Here is a 14742-nt window from a genome sequence, read left to right on the forward strand (position 1 = left end):
CAACTCCTGGATGGTTGACTCTGTGTCAATTGGATCTAAGACCCAGGGTCCATTTAGGCCAGGATTTCTCAACCTGGGGTTTGGGACCCCTGGGGTGGTCACCAGGGGGGTTCAGAGTAGTTGCCAAAGACCAGTATTTTCTGTGGTCATGAGGGTTCTGTGTGGGAAGTTTGGCACAATTTGATTGTTGGTGGGATTCAAGGGGCTCTTTGATTGTAGGTGAACTATAAATCCCAGCAACTACAACTCCCAAATGTCAAGGTCTATTTTCCACAAACTCCACCAGTGTTCACATTTGGGCATATTGAGTAATACTGCCAAGTTTGGTCCAGATCCATCATCGTTTGAATCCACAGTGCTCTCTGGATGTAAGTGAACTACAACTCCCAAACTCAAGGTCAATACCCACCAAACCATTCCAGTATTTTCTGTTGGCAGTGGGAGTTCTGTGTGCCAAGTTTGATTCAATTCAATTCCATTGGTGGAGTTCTGAATGCTCTTTGATTTTCAGTGAACTATAATCATAGAATCATAGAATAGTAGAGTTGGAAGAGACCTCATGGGCCATCCAGTCCAACTCCCTGCCAAGAAGCAGGAAAATTGCATTCAAAGCACCCCCAACAGATGGCCATCCAGCCTCTGCTTAAAAGCCTCCAAAGAAGGAGCCTCCACCACACTCCGGGGCAAAGAGTTCCGCTGCTGAACAGTTTTCACAGTGAGGAAGTTCTTCCTGATGTTCAGGTGGAATCTCCTTTCTTGTAGTTTGAAGCCATTGTTCCGTGTCCTAGTCTGCAGGGCAGCAGAAAACAAGCTTGCTCCCTCCTCCCTTCCAGCAACTACAATTCCCAAATGACAAAATCAATCCTCCCCAACCCCACCAGTATTCAAATTTGGGCGTATCGGGTATCTGTGCAAAATTTGGTCCAATGAATGAAAATACACCCTGCATATCAGATATTTACATTATGATTCATAACAGTAGCAAAATGACAGCTATGAAGTAGCAACAAAAATAGTTTTATGGTTGGAGGTCACAACATGAGGAACTGTATCAAGGGGTCACGGCATTAGGAAGGTTGAGAACCACTGATTTAGGCCTTAGAGAGCCTTGCCAACCTGAGGACGCATTTATGACAAATTTTCAGGAGAAAAAATAGTAATCTGGCTAGTAAGTTTTCAAGGAAGCATTCTGACCAAGCCGCCTGAGGCTAATTCCAGCAGCACTCATCCCCAGGGGTAAATTATTCCATGCCCAATCACCCCAGAGTCTGATCCATTGTGAACAGGTTCTCTGACAGCTCATTTTTTTCTGCCTTCTATATAGAGTCGGAAATGGGAGCTCATTGTCCAAAGCTAAGAGCGTGGCTGGGAGGGCATCTATCTGACAACTGGGGTGTTCAGCCGGGAAGAATCCTGCCATTGTTCTCCTTCACCCACTTCCTTGGCAGAGGTCACTTGAGGGATTTAAGGGCCCATTGTCCGTTGGGAAGACAGACCATTAGAGTTAATCATCAATGCTTGAAATTCCAAGGAAGCCATTTCCTACATTTGACTTTAGCTTTGAATATCAAAGGATTTATAAGTCACTCATCTGAAGAAGAGGAGAAAGATTTCACCTCCATTTCTTGCTTGGCTGTTGCAGCAAAACTTGACAGCCTCTGGGTAAAAGAGGAGACAAAATGACTATATTTGTTACCTTCAATAATATCCAGAATTGCAAAGGATGGTAACAGACAGAATAATCTAAAAACCAAACCAGAGTAGGGAAAACAATGTTGAGACAAAGTACAACATAAAATACAAAGCAGTAGAATAAAGAAATCAGTGCTACAGTCCAATAGAGATTAAGATATCCTATAAGGCACCAGATCCCAGCTAATTTTGGAAGTTAAACTGGTCCTGTCCTGGTGAGTACAGTACTCTGATGGGAGATCACCATGAGTCCAAGATGTGGAAGGGATCTGCGATTCCTTGCCTTTCAGGCCCCTTCTATATTGTCATATAGTCCGGTTCAAAGCACATAATCTGGATTTTAAATGGCATAGAAGGGGTCTCATATGAAGGAATCGGCAAAGGAGGATTCCTTGCTTAAGAAAACCCTATGAAATCCATGGGGCCACCATAAATGCACAGACAACTTGAAGGCATACCCACACTATTGTCTACGAAACTCTGTCTCTTTTCCTCTGTTATTTTTTTTAATCGTGTCAGACATGACTTGAGAACATACTGCAAGTCTCTTTTGGTGTGCAAGAATTGCCCGTCTACAGAGACGTTGCCCAAGGGACGCCCGGATGTGTTAGCTAGGAGGCTTCTAGAGTTGACAGATGGGAGCTTGCTCCGTCTCACAGATTCGAACTGGTAACTTTCAGGTGAGCAACCCAACCTTCAGGTTAGCAGTTCAACCAGCACAAGGGTTTAACCCATTGCCCCACTGAGGCTCCTCTTTTCCTCCTCTGACAAAAGGGTATCAATAAATGGGCAAGGATGAGTCATCTTATGTAGGGAGTTCCAAAAACATGGGCGCAGCCATTGGGAAGGCTCTCTCTTTAGGACCTGTCAAATGCACATCAGGTATGGACTAAAGGGAGAAGAAGGTCTTCAGCAGACGATTTTCATAGCTGCAATGACAGTTAGGCAGGCAGGGAATCTATTCCTCATTTTAGTCTGAATTTTAAAGGTGTTGCCTCTGTTTTGGGGAACTAGGTTCAATCCCTTTGGTAGCTTCATTCCAGTTCATGCTTAAACCCAGAATGAATTCACAACCCCATTGAAATGGAAACCACAAGAAGGAGAAAGGATCTTCTTCAGATATATGTCTCTGAAATTATTTAGGGATTTATAAATCATAAACAACATTTCAGAGACTGGGCTACACAAAGGACTCCTGTAATTATTTGCTTCCTATAACTGGCTCTAATCAACCTGCTTCAGTATGCTGAACCATTTGAATTTCCAAAGAATTTTGGAAACGAACACTGTTTTATTGTTTATACTTTGTTTATACTTTGTCATTCTTACTGAATCTGGAGACAACTGCTGTTTCCAGGTAACCATTATCTCTATCAAGGATGATGGGAGCTGCAGTCCAGATTCATTTTGTAAAAACCTACATTCTAACTTCTAAAATATATATTGAAGACATAAAAACGCAAAAAGGGAAAGTTAATTCAATAAAGGAATGTCTTACTTAAACATGGAAAACAAAAAGGATCACAAACTTGTCTATTTGTATAGTTTAACTCTTTGTTCAGGTTTGTATATTTGTATATTTTAAATTGTATTCTCGGCAGTTTAACCCGCTGCACCACCGGGGGCTCCTAAATATAATCATCATCATCATCATCATCATCATCATCTTGTTGAAGGCTTTCATGGCCAGATTCACTGGGTTGCTATGAGTTTTCTGGGCTGTATAGCCATGTTCCAGAAGTATTCTCTCCTGATGTTTCACCCACATCTATGGCAGGCATCGTCAGAAGTTGTGAGGTCTGTTGGAAACTAAGCAAGTGGGGTTTATATAACTGTGGAAGGTCCAGGGTGGAAGTAAAAACTCTTGTCCGTTGAAGGCAAGGGTGAATGTTGCAATTGTTCAGCTTCTGGAACATGGCCTTACAGCCCGGAAAACTTACAGCAACCCAATAATAATCTTGCATAAAAGAAAATAAGTTGGACAATCAAATATGAAAAAAATTAGAGGAACAATATTGATAAATCACACCAAGACACCCCCCATAAACAATCAAAAGCAGAAAAGTTGTTCTGATTTTGGCAGAGAATGTGTTTCAAAGGAGGACAAGGAGAGCGCAAATATATAAGCCGAATGACTTCATCCAAGGAAATGGCCTTACAAAAAAGAAAGGTGGTTCTAGATTTAATCTTAAATGGATTTAACCAGCCCTAGTGTCAGACATAACTGTTAATGGACAGCTGGAAACAGTAACTGTAGTGCTGTGAAATGCCATTTATGTGCCAGAGGGGGAAAAATAAGAAACTGCAGTAAGACATCTCTGACTTTTAAAATGGAGGAAATGGTAAAATAAAGTTTGAAGTTGCAAATAACATTTCTCCTGACTGCTTCTCAAAGTGACAATGATGGAGACTTCACTAGGAACATATATCAAAGATAAGGAAATGAAGGACACAGTCCAAAAGGACACTATCATGGTTAGTAAGCAGCTCAAGGTTTCTTAGTAAATTTGGAGGCAAAGCTTTGCCCTAACAATACTTCTTAATTGTGGGTCCTGACGCCAAATGGGGTCCCCTTCGTTCCATGTTGGGGTCACAAAAAATGGCAACAGTAAAAGGTTTCTGAATGCCACTCAGACATCTACACAAATCTGTTGGCAACAACGTGCTGTATTTACAGTGGACTCTGCAGAATTTGCTTTAGCTGTACTAAAAAAGAAAATAAGCCTATTTAGCAAGCCTTGCTAATGCTGATTTATTATCAGTAAACGCTTGATTTCTATACCTATTTTACATCCCTGAATACTTGGGGTCATGTAAAAATTTCTCAGATGGAAAGAAGTCACAGGTGGGAAAAGTGTAAGAAGCCTTGGTATAAACTATCAATGTGAGGAAAAGCGTATATGACTAGCCAAGTTTGTGTGTACTTTTCTACAAACCCTCAATGGGGCTCAGGCATACAGAGATTCTTTCTAGGGCTTTTTTTTTTTACTGTTTGAGGCATCAGAACATTGGAGAGCACTATTAAACTCAGGGATGAAATCCATAGAGCGGTGGCTCTCAACCTTCCTAATGCCGCAACCCCTTAATACAGTTCATTATGTTGTGGTGACCCCCAACCATAAAATTATTTTTGTTACTACTTCATAACTGTCATTTTGCTACTGTTATGAATCATAATGTAAATATCTGAAATGCAGGGTGCATTTTCATTCACTGGACCAAATTTGGCACAAATACCCGATATGCCCAAATCTGAATACATGTGGGGTTGGGCGGGGGATTGATTTTGTCATTTGAGAGTTGTAGTTGCTGGGATTTATAGTTAATCTACAATCAGAGCATTCTGAATACTAATGATGGAATTGAATCAAACTTGGCACACAGAACTCCCATGACCAACAGAAAATACTAGAAGAGTTTGGTGGGTATTGACCTTGAGCTCCCCTACATCCAGAGAGCACTGTGAACTCACACAATGATGGATCTGGACCAAACTTAGCACAAATAATCAATATGCCAAATGTGAACACTGGAGTTTGCGGAAAATAGACCTTGACATTTGGGAATTGTAGTTACTGGGATTTATAGTTCACCTACAATCAAAGGGCCCCTTGAACCCCACCAACAATCAATTTGGGCAAATTGGTGGGAGGATTCGCCATTGGTTTCCAAAAAGGAAGATAAGAGAAGGACAGGCAAAGAGATATTCCATCTTCTCTGCCAAAGGGGTTCCTAAGACCATCAGAAATACAACCAACCCTTTTTTACCCATAACTCCAATTCCCCCCTTTTTTTCTCTTTCTCATCCCCCTATCCTCACCCCTCTGACGCTTTTTCTTCTTTTTATCAGTTTTTTATTATTATTTACCCCTTTTGGAAATATTTCAATTAAAATTATTTTTAAAAAATAAATATGTGTTTTCTTATGGTCTTTGGTGACCCCTCTGACACTCGCTTCACCATCCCCCAGGGGTCCCGACCCCCAGGTTGATAAATGCTTCCATAGAGGATTTACCACTCTGCCAATACAGACACCATCACCAAGCTTTGTCCTACCTAACAAAAAGGAAGGTTTTTACTATGAAATCACTTGATGTGACAAAATTAATGTTGAATGTGTCTTGTTTTATGGATTTAAGGCCTACTGGTCACAAAAGATATGTAATGTTCAGTATTGTCTAAATATCCCAAGGCACCAGATTTTGTTTGATCTTGGAAGCTAAGCAGGGTCAGCCCTGATTAGTATTTGGATGGGAGGTCATCAATTAATGCCAAGACCTGGACGTTGTACTTCAGAGGAAGTAACTGGAAAAACCACCTTTGAGTATTCCTTGCTGAAAAAAACCCTGCTGAACACCTTACATTTACAGGCTACTTGAAGGCACATACACAGAGGGACAGATATTAGAGGCAATGTATTCCCATATATCGGTAGCTAAAGAACCTGAATGTTTTGTCCTAACCAGTGACTGTCATTCTTCACTTAATTGGTTCTGCCATAAATGTATTCACTGAAAATCACACTTTAGTCTCATGCAAAACTATCACAACAGCCAAAGTTCCATCCACCGATCTTGGCACCACAAGAGAATGCTTCTTAATGAGTCCCTGAAGGGCTTACGCCTCTAATAAATCACATTTTGACCAGTTTCCTTCAGGGAATAGGGTCTCCTGCTAAATAATTATGACAGCAAAACAAATAACATATTAACAAGGAAACTTTGGAAAGTAAATTGACAACAGCTTTGTAATCAGGGAGTGAGAGCAATTTAAGTAGCCTAGAGGGATGCTGGCCCAAGTGCCTGATCAGAGCAAAATGGAAATCCTGCTATTCTAATGAAAGGAGGCTAGAAAAGCTTGTTTGGTGGGGAGACTAGTTCAGGAAACTTTTTAATAAAGACACACCTTTCATCTGCATACCACATTTTGGTGCTTGAGTGTAAATAATAATCTGATCACCCAGGGGAGGCCTTCTTGTTTGGGTAGGGTAAAGGTAAAGGTTTCCTTTGACATAAAGTCCAGTCGTGCCCGACTCTGGGGGTTGGTGTTCATCTCCATTTCTAAGCCGAAGAGCCGGTGTTGTCCATAGACACCTCCAAGATCATGTGGCCGGCATGACTGCATGGAGCGCCGTTAGCTTCCCGCCGGAGTGGTACCTATTGATCTACTCACATTTGCATGTTTTCGAACTGCTAGGTTGGCAGGAGCTGGGGCTAACAGCGGGTGCTCATTCCGCTCCTGGGATTTGAACCTGGCACCTTTCGGTCTGCAAGTTCAGCAGCTCAGCGCTTTAACACACTGTTTGGGTACTTTCCACAAAATCAACACATCATCATTGGGAGAATATGAACTGGGTGGGAAAGATCCATGTGACTGGCCTTGTCCATTTGGCTGTGATATTCGCACACGCCTGTGTAGGGCCCAGGGGGATAGATATGCATGTGTGTGTGCCTATGCATTTATGATGACCAACCAATTTTTTTTGTAGTTTTCTCAGGAAGGATAATAGTCATATATAGTTTGATCAGTTTCTTCCTCTGAAATATAGCATAGAGCAGTGGTTCTCAACTTGTGGGTCCTCGGGTGTTTTGGCCTACAACTCCCAGAAATCCCAGCCAGTTTACCAGCTGTTAGGATTTCTGAGAGTTTGTGATGCCTCATGGGCCTTGTAGTCCTGCTCCTAGTGCCATCGTGGCAGATGAAGACGAAAACATGGGGTTTTCGCCGGTTCAGCAAAAGCTTTCACCTGCCGGATGTTGATGTTTGTACCCAAGAATTCAGTAAAACAGACCTTGGGCATTCCTCGCCTCCGTTCCCTAGAAAAGAATCCTACTGTGCTGACAGAGGAGTCAGGGAACAAAATCGCAGGAGTTTACGGATTGCTGCCAAACAGCAGGCTGATTAGACCTGCTTCCCTTGGGAAATTCTAAGGAGTCTTGCATCTGGACAAAGTTGGGTTTCGCTTCCCGTTCTCTAGGGAAAGAGATTGTTGGCGGGAAAACGAGACCCCAATATAGGTGCCTGACGCGGGAGAATCTTTGCGGAGTCAACAGAGCAGCTTCAGGAGTAAGATCGTGTGTGGACTTCGTAACCCCAGTTCCTTGTTTCCCGGATTAAGTATTCAAGACTTGCCTCGCTTTGCTTTCAACCACGGACCTTGTTCTAAGAATCACTGTTTGCCTTGTATCCAGCCTTGTTTCCAGCCTTGTTGTCAAGCTACCTAGGACTCCTGAGACTCAGACATTTCCCTACACTATTGCTTGGCAATAGTGTGTGTTTCGGTATTGGATAAAGAACTTTGAACTCTAATATCATTTATTGGACAATACATTTTTGGACTATATTTGACCTCATTTGAAAGGTCTGCTTCTGAACTATATTCTTCACTTGTTTTTATTGTTTTTATATAATTCCTTAATAAAGATATTAGAAAGAGATTGGCCTCCGTGTATGGTTCTTGGTGCCCTGCTGCCAGGGGTCTGACAGAGTTAAAGGCCAAAAACATCTGGGAACCCACAGGTTCAGAACCTTTGGCCTAGAGTAAGACTTCTTAAACTTTTTCCACTCACAACCGCTTTCTGCCTGAGGAATTTTTACGTGACTCAAAGTATATAAAATGGGTATCAGAATCAAACATTTACTGATAATAAACCAGCATTTTCAAGGCTTGCTATATAGGCTGGTTTTCTTTTTTGTGGAGTACAGCTGAAGCATTTTCTGCGGAGTCCACTGTAAAAACTGCATGTTGTTGCTAACAGATTGGTTGGTGCTCAAAAATGTTTTAATGTTGCCAAATATTTCGGGACCCTGGCATCGAGCTAAGGAGACCCCATTTGGGGTCAGGACCCACAGTTTAAGAAGCAGTGGCTTGCAGCACCTGGTATTCATTGGCAATCTGTCCTTGTTTAGCTTCTATCATCAGCCAAATGAAGGCAGTGCCCCTTTCTATTCTCATCAAATTTCTAACATTGCAAAGAGAGATTCGCTAAACTTGATTCATCCCTGGAACTTATCCACGTGTTTTGTTCACATTGCTTTGGTCACTGCCTGATCCCTTTTCTTTGGATGCCTACATGATATTTCTAAATGCTCAACTGAAGTTTTAACTTACTGCTCACAATGCAAGATTTGTCTGACCTGTTTATTTAATTTCACATATGCATCTTGTGGTTCTAATTGTAAAAAAGATGCTTGACTAGCTCTCCTCTTTTGTGTTGTAGGAATTTCTTGCTAAAGAAGTCATGCCCAAGATAATTTCTACTTCTTTAAGCAAGATATCTCTGTTGTCGCAGGCTTTCATGGCCAGAATCACCAGGGGCCCTTCCATACAGCCCTATATCCCAGAATCTCAAGTTAGAAAATCCCAAATTATTTCAGTCTGGATTCAGATAACCCACCTCAAAGCAGATATTGTGGGTTTTTCTGCCTTGATATTCTGGGATATAGGGCTGTGAGGAAGGGCCCTGGGTTGATGTAGGTTTTCTGGGCTGTATGGCCATGTTCCAGAAGCATTCTCTCCTGACATTTCATCCACATCTATGGCAAGCATCCTCAGAGGTTGTGAGGTCTCTTGGGAACTAGGCAAGTGGAGTTTATATATCTGTAGAATAATGTTCAGAGTGGGAGAAAGAACTCTTGTCTGTTTGAGACAAGTGTGAATGTTGCAATTGGCCACCTTGATTAGCATTGAATGGCCTTTCAGCTTCAAGGTCTGGCTGCTTCCTATCTAGGGGTAATATGGAAGCTCATCACATTTACAACATAATACAATTTTAACAACTAAAATGCATTAAAATTATAGAATGGTTGTCAAAGGCTTTCATGGCTGGCATCACTGGGCTGCTATGAGTTTTCCAGGCTGTTTGGCCATGTTCCAGAAGCATTCTCTCTTAACGTTTCACCCACATCTATGGCAGGCATCCTCAGAAGTTGTGAGGTCTGTGGAAACTAGTCATGCTTGGTTTATATATCTGTGGAAGGTCCAGGGTGGGAAAAGAACTCTTGTCTGTTGGAGTCCAGTGTGAATGTTACAATTAATTACCTTGATTAGCATTGAAAAGCCTTGCAGCTTCAAGGCCTGGCTGATTCCTGTCTGGGAGAATCCTTTATTGGGAGGTGTTAGCTGGCCCTGATTGTTTCATGTCTGGAATTCCTGTTTTCAGAGTGCTCTTCTTTATTTACTGTCCTGATTTTAGAGTTTTTAAATATTGGTAGGCAGATTTTGTTCATACTGGTAGGAACCACCAAACGCAGCATTACCCAAACACGAATCAAGGAACATGAAAGGCACTGCAGACTATTTCAACCAGAGAAGTCAGCCATAGCAGAGCACTTGATGATATTATTTGAGAACACAGAAACGCTGGACCACTCGAAGAACCACCATGTCAGACTACACAGAGAAGCCATTGAGATCCACAAGCATGTGGACAATTTCAGCAGAAAGGAGGAAACCATGAAAATGAACACAATCTGGATACCAGTACAGTAGTCTCACTTATCCAACATAAACGGGCCGGCAGAATATTGGATAAGTGAATATGTTGGATAATAAGGAGGGATTAAGGAAAAGCCTATTAAACATCAAATTGGGTTATGATTTTACAAATGAAGCACCATGTTATACAACAAATTTGACTGAAAAGGTAGTTCAATACGCAGTAATGCTATGTAGTAATTACTGTATTTACGAATTTAGCACCAAAATATCACGATGTATTGAAAACATTGACTACAAAAATGCGTTGGATAATCCAGAACATTGGATAAGTGAATGTTGGATAAGTGAGACTCTATGTATTTTTTTAAAAAAAACCCTCTAAAATCAGGACTGCAAATAAAGAACAACACTCTGAAAACAGGGGAATTCCAGACATGAAACAATCAGGGCCAGCTAACACCTCCCAACAATGGATTCACCCAGGGAGGAAGTAGCCAGGCCTTGAACTTACAAGGCCATTCAATACTAATCAAGGTGATTTATTGCAACATTCACACTTGCCTCCTACAGGCAAGAGTGCTTTCTCCCACCCTGGATATTCCACAGATATAGAAACTTCACTTCCCTAGTTTCCAATATACCTACAACCTCTGAGGATGCCTGCCATAGATGTGGGCGAAATGTCAGGAGAGAATGCTTCTGGAACATGGCTATACAGCCCGGAAAACTCACAGCAACTCAAAATATTCCTGTCCTCGTGGAGTATTGTATGCCTTCCCCCTTGTAGGAGGCTGTTGTTCCAAAATGAACCACAAGGGGGAGAAGCTGCTCTGCAGCCTGAAGACATGCTATTAAACCCTCAGGAATCAAATTGTCCATTGACTTGAGTCCCAGATTTTGGTTCCTTCCTTCTCTCTTCTTCGGAGCAGACCACACAGGCACTGGAAACCACATGGGATCACCCAACCTTGGTTGTGAATACAAATGCTTCATCTTGCCTCCTGTGACACCATCTAAGAGGATTCACAGCAGGTCTTTGGAAGGGGAGGATGAGACTGAGACATTTTGGAGCCTTGGGCAAAATGTCAAAATGTGCTTCAAACTGCTTTCCTGTCATTGTCATTATTTATTTTATTTTCAATTATTTTGTCTTATTTCATTGCATTTATTATTTGCCACGTTTCTTCCCCAGAATGGGACTCAAGGCCCGCTTCCAAAATAATTAAAAATAATCACAATAGAAATTACAAAACAAATAAAAGCAAATAAAACAAAATAAAGCTTTTAAAAAAACATACACAAGTTTAAAAGGAATGAAATACAGTAGAGTCTCACTTACCCAACATAAACAGGCCGGCAGAACGTTGGATAAGCAAAAATGTTGGATAATAAGGAGGGATTAAGGAAAAGCCTATTAAATATCAAATTACATTATGATTTTACAAATTAAGAACCAAAATGTCATGTTTTACAACAAATTGGTAGAAAAAGCAATTTTATACAGAGTAATGTTATATAGTAATTACTGTACTTTAGCACCAAAACATTGCAATGTATTGAAAACATTGGCTACAAAAACATTGGCTACTAAAAGGCAAACTGCGTTGGATAATACAGAACGTTGGATAAGTGGAAGTTGGATAAGTGAGACTCTACTGTATACCCCAAAATGCTTTCCTACTTAGCGATTAAAATGTCTTCTTAAAGATTATAGAAGCTCAGTCTTTGCTCTTTCAAACTGACTATCTGCTAGAGAAAGGGTTGGAAACGGTACTTTTTGGGGACTGCAACCATGCCTATGCTGACTGGGATGTTTTGGGAGATGTTCACAAGAGTAAGACCTCAAAGTTCTGTATTTCACTTTTCTTCATGAATGCCCGTAATACTCACAACCTAGAATATTCCGTCCTTAAAAGGTGAGCAGAAAGTGATCTTCGGTGCTTGGTAGTAGATCAGTAAGTATTTCTGACTCTCCACTGTTTTTCACATTACACAAATACAGCATTATGACTCCATTTTGGCTGCCATGGCAACATCCTATGCAAAATTTGCTATTTTGTTAGTGTTATGTGCCTTCAAGTCACACTCCAACTTACATTATAATGGGATTTTCTTGGCAAGATTTCTTCACAGGAGCTTTCCTCTCACCTTTCTCTAAAACAGTGATTCTCAACCTGTGGGTCCCCTGATGTTTTAGCCTTCAATTCCCAGAAATCCTAACTTACTTAAGCCAACCCTGACCAGGACCGCCTTCCACCTGGAAGCCGATGTCCTCACTGCGGGAGAACATGCAGACCAAGAATAGGTCTCTTCAGCCACCTAAGAACCGATCCTCAAGACCCCACAACTGGAAGACCATCATCTTCGAACTACGAGGGATCGCCTAAGTAGGTTCTCAGCCCGTGGGTCCCCTGATGTTTTAGCCTTCAACTCCCAGAAATCCTAACAGCTGGTAACTGGCTGGGGTTTTTGGGAGTTGTGGGCCAAAACACCTGGGGACTCACAGGTTGAGAACCACTTCTCTAAAACTAAAAGAGTGTGACTCGTCCAGGGTCAACATCTGGGTTTCTGTGGCTGAGTAGAGATTTGAACCCTGGTTGTCTATAATCCCTAGTCCAATACATACACCGCCACATCATGCTGGTTCTCTAGATTTGCAAATTAGGGAAGGATATTTCAAATTCTCAGCTAAAGAGCTAGTGCCTTACCAAACTACAAATCCTAGGATTCCATAAACTGTTGCTATAACAGTTTAAGTGCTTCAGTAGTTTAAAGGCTTTGTATATATGTAAAAGAACTATGGATCCCATTATTTAGGGTTGTTGTTGTTGTTAATTGCAGTCAACTGTTGCCCTGGAGACTAAGATGCGGAACAAGGGCTTCAAGCTCCGGGAAAGGAGATTCCACCTGAACATCAGGAAGAACTTCCTCACTGTGAGAGCTGTTCAGCAGTGGAACTCTCTGCCTCGGAGTGTGGTGGTGGCTCCTTCTTTGGAGACTTTTAAGCAGAGGCTGAGTGGCCGTCTGTCGGGGGTGCTTTGAATGCGATTTCCTGTTTCTTGGCAGAATGTGGTTGGACTGGATGGCCCACAAGCTCTCTTCCAACTCTGATTCTATGATTCTACGGTAACTCTATGAATGCGAGACTCCAAGTCTTGCCTGTCATTAACAGCTCTTGCAGTCTCAGGACATCCGTGGCTTCCATGACTGAGTCCCCTATAATATAGTCTTCCTCTTTTTTTACTTCTCCCTCACCAAGCACGGTTTTATTTTTCAATGAGACATGTCTTCCCACAATATGTCCAAGGTACGACTGTCTCAACTTAAGTTATCTCAGCTGCTTGGGAGAGTTCAGCCTTGATTTGTTCTTGAATCCATGGTAACAGAAAGAAAAAAACTCCCCCTTCCCCCGCACCATATTTCTGATACTGTACTAAAAATAAATTTCAGCTTTTTCTAAATTCTGGATGTAGCTCTTGGAATGGTGCTACTAAGAAGTAGTATTGTTCTCAAAACTCTACATCAGGCATGGGCAAACTTTAGCCCTCTGGGTGTTTTGGACTTCAACTCCCACAATTCCCAACAGCCTACCAGCTCTTAGGAATTGTGGGAGTTTAAGTCCAAAACACCTAGAAGGCTGAAGTGCAGCCCCCGGTGATGCAATGGGTTAAACCCTTGTGCTAGCAGGACTGCTGACTGAAAGGTTGGCGGTTCGAATCAGGGGAGTGGGGTGAGCTCCCGTCTGTCAGCTCCAGCTTCCCATGTGGGGACATGAGAGAAGGCTCCCACAGGATGGTAAAACATCTCGGCGTCCCCTGGGCAATGTCCTTACAGACGGCCAATTCCCTCACAGCAGAAGCGACTTACAGTTTCTCAAGTCGCTCCTGACATGAAAAAAAAATCCTAAGATATTTTGCCAGTTGAGGCAAAGCAGCAAATGACATTTAAACCAAGACCAGGCAAAGCTGGGCAAATGATATTGCCTTACAAGACAGAGAGCATAGCCCTCAACATTTCCAAGCAAAATCACAATGTGATCAAGAGGAGAAATGTTATTAAAGGGAAGGGACCATGTAAGCACCAGCATCTAAGGTTTGCTCTGACATAAGCCTAGTAGGAATTGAATGACTCCATCCCCACCTCCCTGTTCCCCTCTGGTGAGATGAGCCAAAAAAAAATACTTTTATACTTTGAGCTCAGTTTAGAGCAGTTAAAGGAAGCTGAGGAAAAGTGGGGGGTAGAATGGGGGAAGGAGAGAAAAACTAGGATATTTTAAGGGTAGCTTTAAAAAATGAGATAACATGAGATTATTTGGGACTGTCCTGGCCAAACTGGGACAATGAAAGAGTATGAAAAAGTCAACAATAATATTGATTATAGTGATGAATTCAATATCTTATCAAGTTGTTGCCATTTCCTGAAACTCCAAATCTGCTGCTCGAGACAGCCTATCTCACGGAAAGATGGACTCTGCCCTGTCCATTCCCCCATTGTATTACAAGGCCATGGGATGTTGCCGGTATCGGTTAATGTTATTTGAGTGCTTACAGTGCAAGTCCCCCTTTTAATTTTTTTTCCATGTCAGGAGTGACTTGAGAATCTGCAAGTTG

At 41.9% G+C, this 14742-nt stretch overlaps 1 protein-coding gene across 4 annotated transcripts in view; it reads right to left on the reverse strand.

The window, feature by feature from the left end:
* The window catches only part of LOC100559013 (olfactory receptor 1L4), a 32879-nt gene extending 20591 nt beyond the window's left edge, over positions 1-12288 (reverse strand). For 2 of the 4 annotated variants that reach the window (XM_062971075.1, XM_062971074.1), the window contains exons 1-2: positions 12023-12288; positions 1617-1658 (exon numbers count right to left, since the gene is read on the reverse strand). The gene's annotated coding sequence lies outside the window, so the exon portion shown is untranslated. The remainder of the gene's footprint in view (positions 1-1616; positions 1659-12022) is intronic. The other 2 variants (XM_008116420.3, XM_062971076.1) reach the window with 1 other exon arrangement.
* Positions 12289-14742: the final 2454 nt, after the last annotated feature.

This window comes from Anolis carolinensis, chromosome 2 (assembly GCF_035594765.1).
Source record: "Anolis carolinensis isolate JA03-04 chromosome 2, rAnoCar3.1.pri, whole genome shotgun sequence".
NCBI classification, from domain to species: Eukaryota; Metazoa; Chordata; class Lepidosauria; order Squamata; family Dactyloidae; genus Anolis; species Anolis carolinensis.